Source organism: Lissotriton helveticus, chromosome 11 (genome assembly GCF_964261635.1).
Source record: "Lissotriton helveticus chromosome 11, aLisHel1.1, whole genome shotgun sequence".
In the NCBI taxonomy this organism is placed as follows: domain Eukaryota; kingdom Metazoa; phylum Chordata; class Amphibia; order Caudata; family Salamandridae; genus Lissotriton; species Lissotriton helveticus.
The window spans coordinates 161095468-161109113 of NC_136072.1; positions in this window are offsets into that span (position 1 = coordinate 161095468).

A 13646-nucleotide genomic window follows, 5' to 3' on the forward strand; every position below is an offset into this window, starting at 1 on the left:
TAACTGCCTACTCTAAGTGGTGAGGTGCAATGATTTGTAAAAGTTATATAATAGCATGGCTCTTCAAAGTCCAGATGACTTGTTTAAACACTTAACAATTGGTGTGTCCAAACCACTGCTCTGCTGTTTACTCAGATGACCAAATAGCTTAGTCCTACACAGCAACGCAACCCTCGACCCCGAGATATGAATCCGTATCCGTTTTCTCAGTACCCAGCACCAAAGACAACTACTCGAACACAATTTATTCAATCTGGGTGTTGTGGTCCTGTTGTGGAGTAATCCTACAAAATAAAAGGGCCAACACTCCTGAAAACCATGGGGCATATTACCAAGGGCCTTATCGCCGCTTTAGTGGGAATTTTTCCCGCTAAAGCGGCGATAATTTTATCGCCCTATTACCTAGCTGTCGCTAACACCAGTTAGCGACAGCTAGTAGGAGATAGCGATCATCTTGGGGCCCACTTTGCATGTCAGCGATATTTATCGCTAATGACATGCAAAGTGGGCGCGCCAAGATGTTAGCGACTGGAAACAGTCGCTAACATCGCTATCTCCTATTACCTACTTTTGGAAATAATCGCGCTAAGCGCGATTATCTCCAAAAGCTAACGCCTGCCCAGAGCAGTTCTTAGCCATGTTATCCAATGATAGGTGGATAACATGGCTAAGAGCATTTGCTCGGTAATGCATGAATATCACTGATTTTTCAGCGATATTCATGCATTTCGTCCGATTTTTACCGCTTTTGAGATAAACCTTGATAATATCAAGGAATCGTGGCGGTAAAAATCTTCGGAGCGCGGCGATATAATTATAGCCGCTAACCATGCATAGCGATAATTATCGCTTTTGCTTGGTAATATGCCCCCATGATTTTTCAGGTGAAACGTTAAGGACCAGGCACGGTGCTCGTGATGACCTGAAGTGAAAACCCAAGACTATTATAATGTCTCGATAATGAGAAGCAGCTAATTTAGGTGAAGAAAAAAAATACCCGAGAGAATCCTAACCCGTAGGTCTCATCGTCCCTGAGGTCCTGTGCCTACCTGTGCTGCCCCAGTCGAACTTTGATCTCAGGGCTCCCTCTACTGGCCGCATGACACAGCTGATTTTAATTAAACTCTTCACAAGGATATTTTCCTCGAAAATTGCAGCCTGCTTCTGTATTTACATTTCCGACTGTAATGTAAACCTCCTCCTGGGCTGGATTGGACATTAACGCAACCAAAGTGAAATGTAAGGCATGTGCCTATTTCCGAACTATGATAAAAAAATCCTGACCCTTGTCAAGAGGGGGGGGACTCTCAAAGTGGCGTGGCCAATGTAATTAAGGGCGTGGCTTAAAAGCACCTAAGCTAAAAATCTGTGCTTAGCATACTATGCCTCCCGACTTGTATTTTGCTGTTTCTGTAATTGCACCCAGATATATGCAAGGCACGAGTCGGGGGTACACGCAGGTACACAGTGTCCACCCACTATTTTCACTGGGTGGACATCGTCCCCCTTGCCAAGAAGTTAGGCCCCACAGAAATATGTAGAACTTGTCCAAGTGTAAGACACTGGGACACGTACAGCAGCGCCTGTACATTGTCTGCTTTCCATTCCCAGTAGCAAAGTGCAGGCAGCGAGGGAGTCTTTTTTCACCTCCAGCTGGGGCGAAGTTAAGGGGCCATCCAGCCTCCTTTTGTTTGTATATGCTGACTAGGGGCCACCTGGAACCTCACACTTAAATGTAAATGCCGCAGAGGGAAACAAAGGCAAACAGCGTGCCTTCTCTTCACAGGTACTTAAGAGAGGCATGCTTTTGCCCTTGTTCTGTCCCTGTATATAAATACAGACACTGTAAGACTGTCAGATGGGTTAGTTTGTCCCAGTATTTACACAAAATAGCACTATTTCATTTCTTTTATAGTGCTACGTTTTGACGTCATGATGTCGTTTGCATACTGTCGTACTTGGTCAGTCCCAGCACTTCTTTTTATGGGACTTGTGCCCAAGATATATGATACAAGAAGTAACATTATACCTACAACAAGTCTGGACTCTTGGCTTTGTCAATGGTTGTTAGTTGAAAAAGATAAATGCGCAGAAACTATGGCTTGCATATAATGTTGAAAAAGCTTCCACTTAAAGCCCTGGTGGCACCACGACAATGTCGCTGCTCCTGAGTTTCAAAAAGAGAAGGGAAATCCAGAGAGAAAATGACTCGCTTAATAGGATTTCCCTTCCCCTACAATGCTCACCTGGCATGACGTCATCCCGTAACTTCTCCCCTAGTGAGAAAGTAAGCAATGTGAGCATGCGCACATTGATGTGCCTGCTGTCATTGAAGTCCGGTAAAGAATGGACTGCCTGTGCCAGGGCACAAAACAGAGCCCGATAGAGAACCGTTTCGAGGCCCTCTTTAAAAAACTGCTGGTGCTCAGCACCGGTGAGACCCGGCCCACTTAACGCATGCGTGCGGCGGCTATTTTTGCGCTACGCGGCTTTTTTCAAAAAGCCGCGTTACATGACGTGCTGAGCTCGTCATCAGCGTGCGAGCGGCACAACTCATGACGAGCTCAGCTCGTCATGAGCGCCGAAGGGGTTAAAGACCTGCCATTACCTATACTTTTAAGTGAGCATAGAGAACCCTCAAAACACCAGTAGACGAACACTCAACCTTCAGTCTAAGACATTGCCACTAGGCCCCAGTTACTCTTAATTCCTGTCAGTTCTTCCCAGCAAGTTGATCAGGTCTGAGCAATCACGTGCAAATATGGAGCTAATAAATTAATCCAATATGTCAAATATGTAATTTATTAAATAAGCTGGTAAGCCATTACCTCTTTAACAGTGGCTACACAGTGTGGCCCCTTCCCCACGCCTGATTCCCCCATCAAGAACACCTACTTCGAATTGAAACCAAGGCCAACGAACAACCATAACAATGTCTTGACGAGTGACTGCTGATCCTGGCGTGTGCCAGGCATGATGAAAGGGACAAAGAGGAAGCTCTCCGTGGCGTGCTGGCTTAAATAGTCCTGAGGCTTCGTTGCGCCTCTTGATGACGTCGTCGGGCGACCCTCTGTCTTCACTTCTTGTGCCAGTCGGGGCTCCAGGCCGTGGCCCGACTAAGGGTACCCCTCCTCTAGTTGCGCGGGGCGCCTGCTCATTCACATTGGGCATACACCAACACACTATGGACGCCGGTGTTGGCCCCGCAGTGACTTAGGTTGTTTTTCTTCTTTTTACGGGGGTGATCCCCCACTCTGCTACCCTCCTCTCTGTGCCCACAGCCAATTTGCCACCTACAACTGCAGATCTGTTTAATTAAGCACTACAGTGCAAGCGGCGGTCCACAGTGTGCATACGAGCTAGGCCCAATTGATGGTTCAAATAATTCAGAAGAATAATTCCAAATCTTTATTTGAGTTGAAGAAATCTAGAAGATGCTGGTAAAATAGAATTTAGACATTGTTCGTTGATTGGGACCCATAGCCTCAAAGTGAAGTTCATGGTTAGGGAACCATTTGTAGGTCTCGCAAGCAAGGATTCCCAAAAATGGTTCTTATAGTGGTGTTTGATCATATTTGTAGCCTCAAAAGTGATGGAATGTGGGGAAGCCCACAGTTCAGACCAACACAGCAAAGACAACTCTGTCTAGATGAGCCTGAACCAACCCAATGATCCACGCCAACCAGGGACAGAAGTGCCTCCCTAAGAATCTTCAGCTCTGTAATGTACCACAGTCTCACCTAGTATAACAAGCATTGGAAATGCAATAGGTGTCGCATTAGGAAAGTTTGAGCGATTGGTATTGTAAATGACACTTTTTTTATTTATGTGTTGGTTTTGAAAATAGCAAAATTAATAGCTTTGTCAGTTACAATGTCAATAGTTTTAACTTTCGCAAATGTGACACCTATAGCATTTGTAATGTAATGTGTGTTGTATTTACGTAACTTACATGTATTGATATTACAAATAACAATGGCTTTTAATTTTGTAAATAATTAATACTTAAATAAAATGTATTGTAATTTATAATGGCAATAGCTTAAATGTTTGTAAATACATTTTGTGAAGATTATGTTCAGTGTATTTTATTGTGACGAAAATCCAAGAACATTGCATTTGCACCTACACACACACAGAGCCACACACACACACACACACACACATATAGATGTGGTGGTGGATCTGGGGGATATGGTGGTGGTGGATGTGGTGGTGGTGGTGGTGGATGTGGTGGTGGTGGTGGATGTGGTGGTGGTGGAGGTGGTGGTGGATGTGGTGGAGGTGGTGGTGGAAGTGGTGGAGGTGGTGGATGTGGTGGATGTGGTGGAGGTGGTGGTGGATGTGGTAGAGGTGGTGGATGTGGTTGAGGTGGTGGATGTGGTGGTGGTGGATGTGGTGGTGGTGGATGTGATGAAAGTGGTGGTGGATGTGGTGGTGGATGTGATGGTGGTGGGTGTGGTGGATGTGGTGGATGTGGTGGTGGATGCAGTGGTGGATGAGGTGGTGGATGTGGTGGTGGTGGTGGACGTGGTGGTGGTGGATGTGGTGGTGGTGGATGTGGTGGTGGATGTGGTGGTGGATGTGGTGGTGGTGCATGTGGTGGATGTGGTCGTGGTGGATGTGGTGGTGGATGTGGTGGTGGATGTCATGGTGGATGTGGAGGTGATGGTGGAGGTGATGGTGGATGTGGTGGTGGATGTGGTGGTGGTGGTGGATGCGGTGGATGTGGTGGTGGTGGATGCGGTGGATGTGGTGATGGTGGATGCGGTGGTGGTGGTGGATGCGGTTGCAGTGCCAGTGACGGGGGGATGGAGGGAGTGGGGTTGACTAAGTTGCTTTGGAAGCCTTTATTTTCCCAAAGTGTTTTAATGGAACCGTGCCCTTTTTCAATAATGAAGTTTTTGTACCCCCCAGCACACATACTTTTTCAGAAAATGTATGTCGTTGGAAAATCATGTCAACTTAATTTTGGGATTCCCTGCCTCAATATAATTGTGTAATATCATAGTTTTTAACTTTTGTATCAACGGCTCATTTTTTTTATGTTATTCACCACAAAGTGTTTCTTAACTGTAATGATTTTAAATAGTTAAAGTTTTGTCACAGAGTTGGCCGTTATACACAGCTGGGTATTCTACATGAAACAATATCATGTGTGAATACTACTCAGATATTCAAAATATTTTTCGCAGAGTAATGGCAGGACTTCTATATCAAAGGAAGATAAGAAATGAGAGAAAAGTTCCAGCAAACTATGCATTAAATTCAGATTTTAGTTGAGGAGTGCTTTCAAACTGTATTAGGTGCAGTGATACCCAAGGATCAAGGGCACACAAGGCTAAAAGTGATGCAGTGCAACTCAAAAAAGGTGAAACGATTAAAATGGATCAATTTGTGACAAAAATACATCACTGTATGTTTAGATAAGCTTGGTTATAAAAATAATGCTCTCATTAAACTAATCCATGATAAGGTTAGGCAAAAGGAGCATGGATATGATAGAAAAGACTTTTCAGTCCTGAACTTCAATTCAGTGGAGTCTTCTTCAGTTCAGAATACATTTTAGGAGGAACAGTAATTGTTACAACCCTGTTGTGTACAGGGAATGGGTAGGGAAGTGGAAGGCATTCTCGGTCAAAGCTGAAGAATAAATGAATAAGCCACCGATTGCAGTGCTCTCCACTTATCTGTCGGCCGAGGTACAAGAAACATGCATGCCTGTTTGTGCTCCAAACCAATGCTACTCTAACAGCAAGGCCCCAAGTAAGTAGATCAAAAGAGTTAAAAATGTGGGTCGATGAAGCACTGACTAACCGAATTACTTTCCTTGGATTTCTGAACAGCAAGAGTACTGAGGAAGTTCTGCGGATATAGTCCGTTATAAACCAGCAGCGTTGTCAACAAGGTAGCCAAAAGACATATGTTAAAACGTATGGTAAAGTTTAAAAAATAAACAATAACCAGAGTCTCAGAGAAAGCACTCACTTTTTATAAGTGACAAGGTAAGTTTAATCCTCTGAAACCAAAATTATAGGGCATAATTTGAAAGTTAAAGCGCTAAACAAAATAATTATCTTACACGGCCGGAGGCCGGCCGTGAAAGCCTTTGATGCCGCAGGGGGTGGAGCGGCAAACTGAAAGCACGGCCGGCCGGCCGTGAAAGCCCTTGATGCCGCAGGGGGTGGAGCGGCACCAAGCTGGGCAACAGATGGCTGACGATTTGATGCTGTGCACGTGCATTTTAGGTCAATGCGCTTGCGCATTGACCTAAAAGCGCATGGGCACAGCACCAAATCGCCAGCTAGTTAAACCTCTGTTTAAGCCCCTTTATAGCTCGCTCCCGCTCAATGCGCATGCGCATTGAGATAGGTCGCTCGACCTAAAAATGGCATTAGCGTAGCAACTGACCCATTGTCCATGCAGCCGAGTTGAAGAAGCGCTGGTATTGTTGGTGTGGTTAGAGGCAGTTTCTATAATTGTTTAAGAAATCGCAGCTCACAGCACAATAGGTCAGTGACGTTGGAGAACCCCCTACACAGTAGCGGCTGGTGTGCCGGCAGAGAGGCAGTTGGGGGACGACAACGGGGAGGTGGGGAGGAGAAAGGGGAAACAGGCAACAAATAAGCATAAAAAAATAATAATAACTTACTTTTCGCCTGCCGCCTGCCGCTCTTTTCTGTGTTCTCGCTACAGCGCAGGGGCTGGATGCGGTCTCCTTCATCCTTATGGTGCTCTCCTCAGCAGGCGGAAAAGGAAGGACTTCCTCCCTTGATTTGATTGAAAATTTATAGAGCGCACAAATGCCCTAAGGCGTCTTGGCACTGGGTCGGATGAAAAAAATAGACTGGCACTGCTTAGTTGGAATCGAATTATGCTGAGAAGAGCCAGGTTTTTAAGGCTTTGCGGAAAACTAGCAGAGATGGGCTATTTTTTATGGATAGTGGTAGTTTGTTCCAAGCCTTAGCTGCATGCAACAGGAAGCTTCCCCCCCATCTCAATTGTTTAAATCTAGGTATTTTGATAAGCTTCGCATTGCTTGATCTGAGCTTACTTGTTGGTTCATATTCTATTAAGTTGGATTTTAAAAAGTGGGAGCCTGTCCCATGTAGGGCCTTCTATGCCTGGCAGGCAGACTTGAATTGTACCCTTTTCTCCAATGTAAGCCAATGCAAGCTCCTCAGTCTGTGGACTACTGTTTCGGACCTAGGGACGTCAAAAACTAACCTAGCTGCGGCGTTTTGTAGTCGCTGGAGTTGCTCCAACTAATCCTCCACGATTGGTTGGAGTAGGCTAACCCAACACTCACTTTGAGACTGGGGGCCTGCTGCTGCAATCCCTTGGCTGTTTCTCAGCCTTGGGATTGCAGGCTCTGAAGTGCGCATGTCCGATTGGCCGGCTCTAGACTTCCAGCAAATCTGACCTGTGCACTAACAGGGGTGCTGCATTAACAGTGCAACTGCCCGCTCACTGCTATCATGCTGTAACAGGGCGAGCCTGGTACTTCACTTTGTACAGCTCGAAGGACGGATGCATCATGTAAATGTAAATGTAAATGTACATGTATTTATATAGCGCAAATCACCGACACGGTATCTAAGCGTTCATATAGCCACCTTTACCACAAGCGAAAAGGAGAGTACAACTAGTTCTCTGGCACATCAGATTTCTTGAATGATTCAGGTGCTGCTTCCACCTCACATCATGTGAAATGTTTATGGCCATATAGGAAAGTAGGACAGATGTTTACGAGGAGCAAAGTTTAGGGTAAGGTTGCTCTCAATACCCTTATGCGGACGAAACATAATTATAATTAACTTATTTTTTGTAGTGTTCATTGAAAGACCCATAGAAAAACAAAATTCTCCTACTCGGTTTAGTAGATTCTGGAGACCAATAGGGGAATTTGAGACCAGGAGACAAGAGCCTTGCATCTTTGTCCCAAGAACTGAAGCATCAATCGAATGTTGGGAGCTCCATTGAAAACAATGGAGTGCTCCGGGCTTATAATGGCTGGTATAAGCCTGGAGCTCCAACATTCCAATGTTTCTTTGTTCACAGCTCTGGCCATAAGGCTTTGTTCTTTTTTGTTAGAACAGTCTGCCCTCTAGTGGCAGAATGTTCTAATAGCCTTATAGCCCTTTGTAGTTGGGCTATACCGGCTATTAAAGTCCCTCTCCCTTGTTAAAGGCCCTCGCCTTCGGCGCGGGGCCTTTAACGCTGGAGAGGGCCTTTAATAGCCAGTATAGCCCTCTACAGCGGGCTATAAGGCTATAGTAAACACAATATTGGAGGTAGGGAGCAACTCTGTCAGATGACCCTTAACACTGGGAATGGTCTAGTGGTTTCCTCTGCTGGCCTCAACAGATCCTTGCAAAATTTCCTTTGCGCAATCTAATTGATAAAGATAAATTTCCGGGTGGTATACCAAGGTCCGATAGAATAGCCCACAATAAGTAGTAGGGGACATTGTGGAAAGAACAGTTTAGATCTACAAATACCACATACAGCGGCTGCTTTTTCAAAACAACACACTTAATTAATAGAAAATAGAGCCCAAATGCTTGATCTATTGGGCCCATTTTCTTCCTAAAGCTAGCCTGGGAATTGGATAGGATCTTATTCTCCTCAGCCCATCTCTCAATCTTTGCAAGCGGTAAACTTAAAAAAAACTTTTTAATATTATCGAGCAGAATAATGGGACGATGATTGGCAGGGTGAAGTCTATCACCTTTCTGAAAAAGGCACTATCGCATTTCCAAGCTCTGTGGCGGTGTTGGAGGCTTCCTCTAGAATTACATTATTAATAAGGATAATGAAATGGTCCCATAAAGCAGGATCTGGTTTATAAAGGTCGGCTGGGATCCTAGAAATGGAATTATGGTTGCTCTTTTAACACAAAATGGCTTAGGTTGTGTGACACCTCATAATTATGGCTTCCAGTTTTCAATTTTTACTGATTTTTACAGAAAAATACAGACAGAAATCAATATCTTTCCTGTCTGTATTCATTTTTAAAAGCAGGAGAATACTGAAAATTGTGCTTCTTGTGAATGGCTCTCATACTGTCTTTCCTGAATTCCAAGACAGCAGCTGAGCAGACAAACAGCATGGGGATTTAAAAAACAGGTTGAGATTTGCCTAAATACAGTCATATGTTAACAGATATTTACAGTATACAGCTGATATTTACCTCTGGTGTATTATTTTGATATATTTGGCTGCTTCATTTGCTAAAACCCGACAGTCATCAAAGTATGAGTGCATGTTTATCAGTTAAATAAATGTGGAAATATAACATTTTATGTCTCTATTTATTCTCAAAAGACAAAATAAATTTAAAACAAGATTTCCCAAAAATAATTATGGATAAATACAGACGGAAATGTAAAAAAAAAAAAAAAACATAAAACCGGGAGCCCTAAACATAATAGCATCTAGAAGAAAACAATTCAATGAGCAGGACTTCTGTAGAATATAATTTGGAAAATGTGTGTACCATTGGTCTTCAGTTATAGATAACTTAGGGAAAGTAGTTCTGTTGTTTGTCATGAAGCCATGATTTTTCAGAAGGATCACTGGACCTTGTTCCTTACAGCAGCAAGCATTTTATTCCAACTTTTTTTCCCATTTAGATTACTTAAGGCTGATCAAAGATTTATAGTGGTTTCTTGAAGCTATATTCTCCCCATGTCTTCATCTTCAATCGTACTAGAGTAATCTTTGTGCGGTTCAAAGCAAGTATTAGAACATTGGAATGTTGGGAGCTCCATTGAAAACAATGGAGTGTTCCGGGCTTATAATGGCTGGTATAAGCCCGGAGCTCCTACATTCCAATGCTTCTTTCTTCACAGCTCTGGCTGTGAACAAAGGCTTCAGGGAGCCTGAGGGGATTTCAATCCCCTCACGCTCCCTGAAGGCTTTGTTTTATTTGTTAGAACATTCTGCCCTCTAGTGGCAGAATGTTCTAAGAGCCTTATAAAGGAAAACCAAAGGGGATGATGGATGGAGTGTTGAACATTGCAAGCACTAACCTCCAGTCAACTGATCTGGGTTTAATCCATCATCATTCTTTAGCTCAATCCGCCACCCCAGTTCAGACATGGCCATATACAAATCTTGTTAAAATCCCTCGCCTTCGGCTCGGGCCTTTAACTATGCAGCGGGCCTTTAATAGCCGGTATAGCCCACTACGGCGGGCTATGAGGCTATATTAAAGTCCCCTGCAAAGAATGTCACAGACTTAAGGCAAGTTCTCAATTCCACGTTCTGGTTATCTAGTGCCTCTTTTAGGACAGAAAGCACTTTTGTGTTTTCTCCTTGAGCGTTTCCTCTGAGGATACACTGAAAAGTGAGATTTGTCAGTCAGAGTGGAATGTTAAGAGCAGCTGTTGGGTATCAAGGTAACTGGAGTCAATAATAGTAATCAGACAATTCAGTGAAACGTTGCTTCAATCCACCCTAAGGCCTCTCTTTACCTTTCTTTACAGCAGCAACAGCCCAATCTATACAGGAAAGTTAGGTCCCAGGGTTTCTGGAGTGCGCAGATCAGGTGCCTGTCAATAAATGCACAGCAGTCGGGGTCCTCCAGGTTGTGCACCAAGCCTGCCACATTCAGGCTTCATAATTAAAGTTCAGAGGGAATGTGTTCTTTTGGTAAGGATGGTGCTTGAGGAACATGTGCGGGCTATCATGGTGGTGATACTGAATGTTGCATGTCCCAGAATGCAGCAAAACGTAAGCGCACTGAGCGACCAATTAAAGCGTTTCTATTTAAATGAGCACTCTGTGCGCCATTTATCAAAGCATCAGCCTCTAAGGAAGAGGTTCTTTAACCTCAAAACGCGTCAGGCAATGCATCAATTGAACTGGAAAAATCGAGGCAAGTAAGCAGTGAACACCGCATGGTGTGGCGAGCTGTCGAGTGATCCCCCAAATGCTTTGGGCACTTGGATAATATATAAATATATATGTGTGTGTGTGTATATATATATATATATATCTTCTCTGCATAAAAAAAGGTAACGCAGAAAGGTGGACCCTTTTGTGAAAGACTGTTCCTGGCGGTGAAGCACCTTCACCCCATATCCGTGAGTCCGCATGCTGTCACAACGCGGTTGTTACAACGACCGTGTTGTGACATCGCATACCATTACTCCGCAAGTCATTACAACGACTTGCGGAGGGGGAGAAGGTGTTGGATTTAAAATCCAACACCTTCCCTAAAGTCCGCACAGACTGGAGTTGGAATAGTAAATTTTACTATTCCAACATCCAGCACCCCCCCTCCACAAGTCGTTGTAACGACTTGCGGAGTAATGGTATGCGTTGTCACAACGCGGTCGTTGTTACAACCGCGTTGTGACAGCATGGGGATTCATAACATGCGGAGTGAAGAGTCATATTCGTTTCTGGCAGTTAAAGGCAGCATTAGCATCAAAGGTACTACACATTGCCAATAGATTAACTAAGCACCAGAAAGAATTGAACCTAGCCATTCTGAAACTGATGCCAGAAAAGCCTTGGTGAGACATGAGGAGTCAATTACTGGTTCTCACAAAATGTGCGTGTGAAATGTGTACGGATAGACCAAATCTCTTAATAAATATACTTGCAGAAAAGATATGCCTGTTAAAAGCTTTTCAGATACAAACAGAAACCGAGTTGAAATGCTTTTAAAGTGAATTTTAGATATGGGATTGAGCAATCTTTGATAACGGATCATACAATGTGTACATACTTGCCTAATCACACCTCCTTGAGTAAAACTAAACAAGGGTAAGTTGCCCACTGGTCAATCGGCTGTTAGGTGTTTATCCACTACTTCTGTTGACTAACTTTCATCCCATCACCCATCTACAATGAGACGAAAGTTGCCACTACTTACACACTTGCTTCAAAAATTGTATCTTTTAAAATAAAGCAAATGTGTTCTTAAGTTTTCAAAATAATCTTCATGTCTCAACCAATGCAGCCATGGGTAAAGGGAGCTTAATTTGTGCCGGTGCTGAACACCGTCACTTACTTTTGAGGCAGGGCTTATTTTTCCATCATCAACTTTGTCACTGAGAAAGAGAAAGGCTGAAAAGGGGGTAGGGAAAAACCAAGAAAAATAGTCAGAGAGAGAAAGGAGAGAGAAAAATGAATCTGCGAATGTGTGATAAAAAATCAATAGGAGTATGACGGTGATAGAAATAGAGGCATGATGTGGACTTATGTCACTTGTGACTTATTACTATGCTGTGTGTATCAGGGTCTACCTAAAATAATATGTCCAAACAGAGACTACCTGAAGGTGTTGGAAGAGCGTTTCATCACCCCGGAAGCTTCCAAAGTCGAAATGGTTAACAATTAACCATATCATCCAGATCCCTACAGCCATACCACCCTGAAAGCGCCCGACCTCGAAAGTTAAGGAGGGTCTTACCTGATTTGTACTTGGATGAGACCATGTTACCCAAGCTATACCTTCTTTGGTGGAGCTTTTCTTAATCTCAGATGTAGATGAATACAAAGAATAGATATTTCTATGCATTTCTCCACATTAAAAATACATTCTTTATACTAATCGCAAAATATGAAATAAACAAATTAATTACACCTCTATTCTTCTTAATGTATTTCATTGAGGAGATGTCCCCTGCCACTGGTTCTCATAGGCTGCTCTTTCTGACAAAGGTTGGAAGCTGCACATTTACCAGGCCCATGCACGTAACTAATTTGTCAACAAGAGTGTGTGACAGAAAGCCCAAAAGAGTGGCTTAAAGATCATTGGTTTCATACTTGCTAACCTGTCCTATATTTGTAAATGTCTCCCTCATTTCCAGGGCTTTATATATCTCTCTCTTCCAAAACATCCTTGGGATTTTGGGGTGGGTGCATTGAACAACCATTAGTCCCTCTAGAAGGGTTGTGGTCTACCCACTGTGTTCGCTTTGCACAATGTGCCAGTCCTGCTTATAGTCAAGAGTGCAGCCCTCTTTAGGACAGGATTGCCTAGGATGTCAAACCGGTTTTGGACAGTCCTGTGTTCTCATGCAGATCTTTTAAGCAGCAGGATGTACATGCAGATTGTCTGAAGCTTCTAAAAGAGCAACAGGGTTTGAAGGAGGAAATCTATGTGAAGGTTGACATGCAACACAACACCTTGAAGGGGAACCATCACGTTATGCCACAATCACTGTTTCCTTTTAGGAACATCAATCACAAAATATCTGCCCCACCATGTATATATGATGCACATCACATACAACAAACCAGGCAAACAGTCACCTTCTCCATTGAATTGAAGACAGGCACCACCAAACTTCACACTCTCCATTGCCGGGTGAGGGGCACAATGAGGGTAGGTCTCATCAGCCGAGCTCTCTATGCAGCTGGGTAGTCAAACAAAAACATAGATAATTCTCGGCAGACTATGAAATTTGAATTTCACTGAGGAGAATGACAGATAGTAGGCGAGCAAAATGAACATCAGGAAGGGAGCACAACTTTGCTATCAATACCAGATGTTTCTTTGCTCCTGTTGTCCTGTAGGACTTCTGTGCATTCAGTGCTGCCAGGTAAAGATGCTCTCTGGGATAAAATAATCTACTATCCATGCCTGATTTCTTTATACGCCATTTTATTTATAAGCCAGGCCTTCA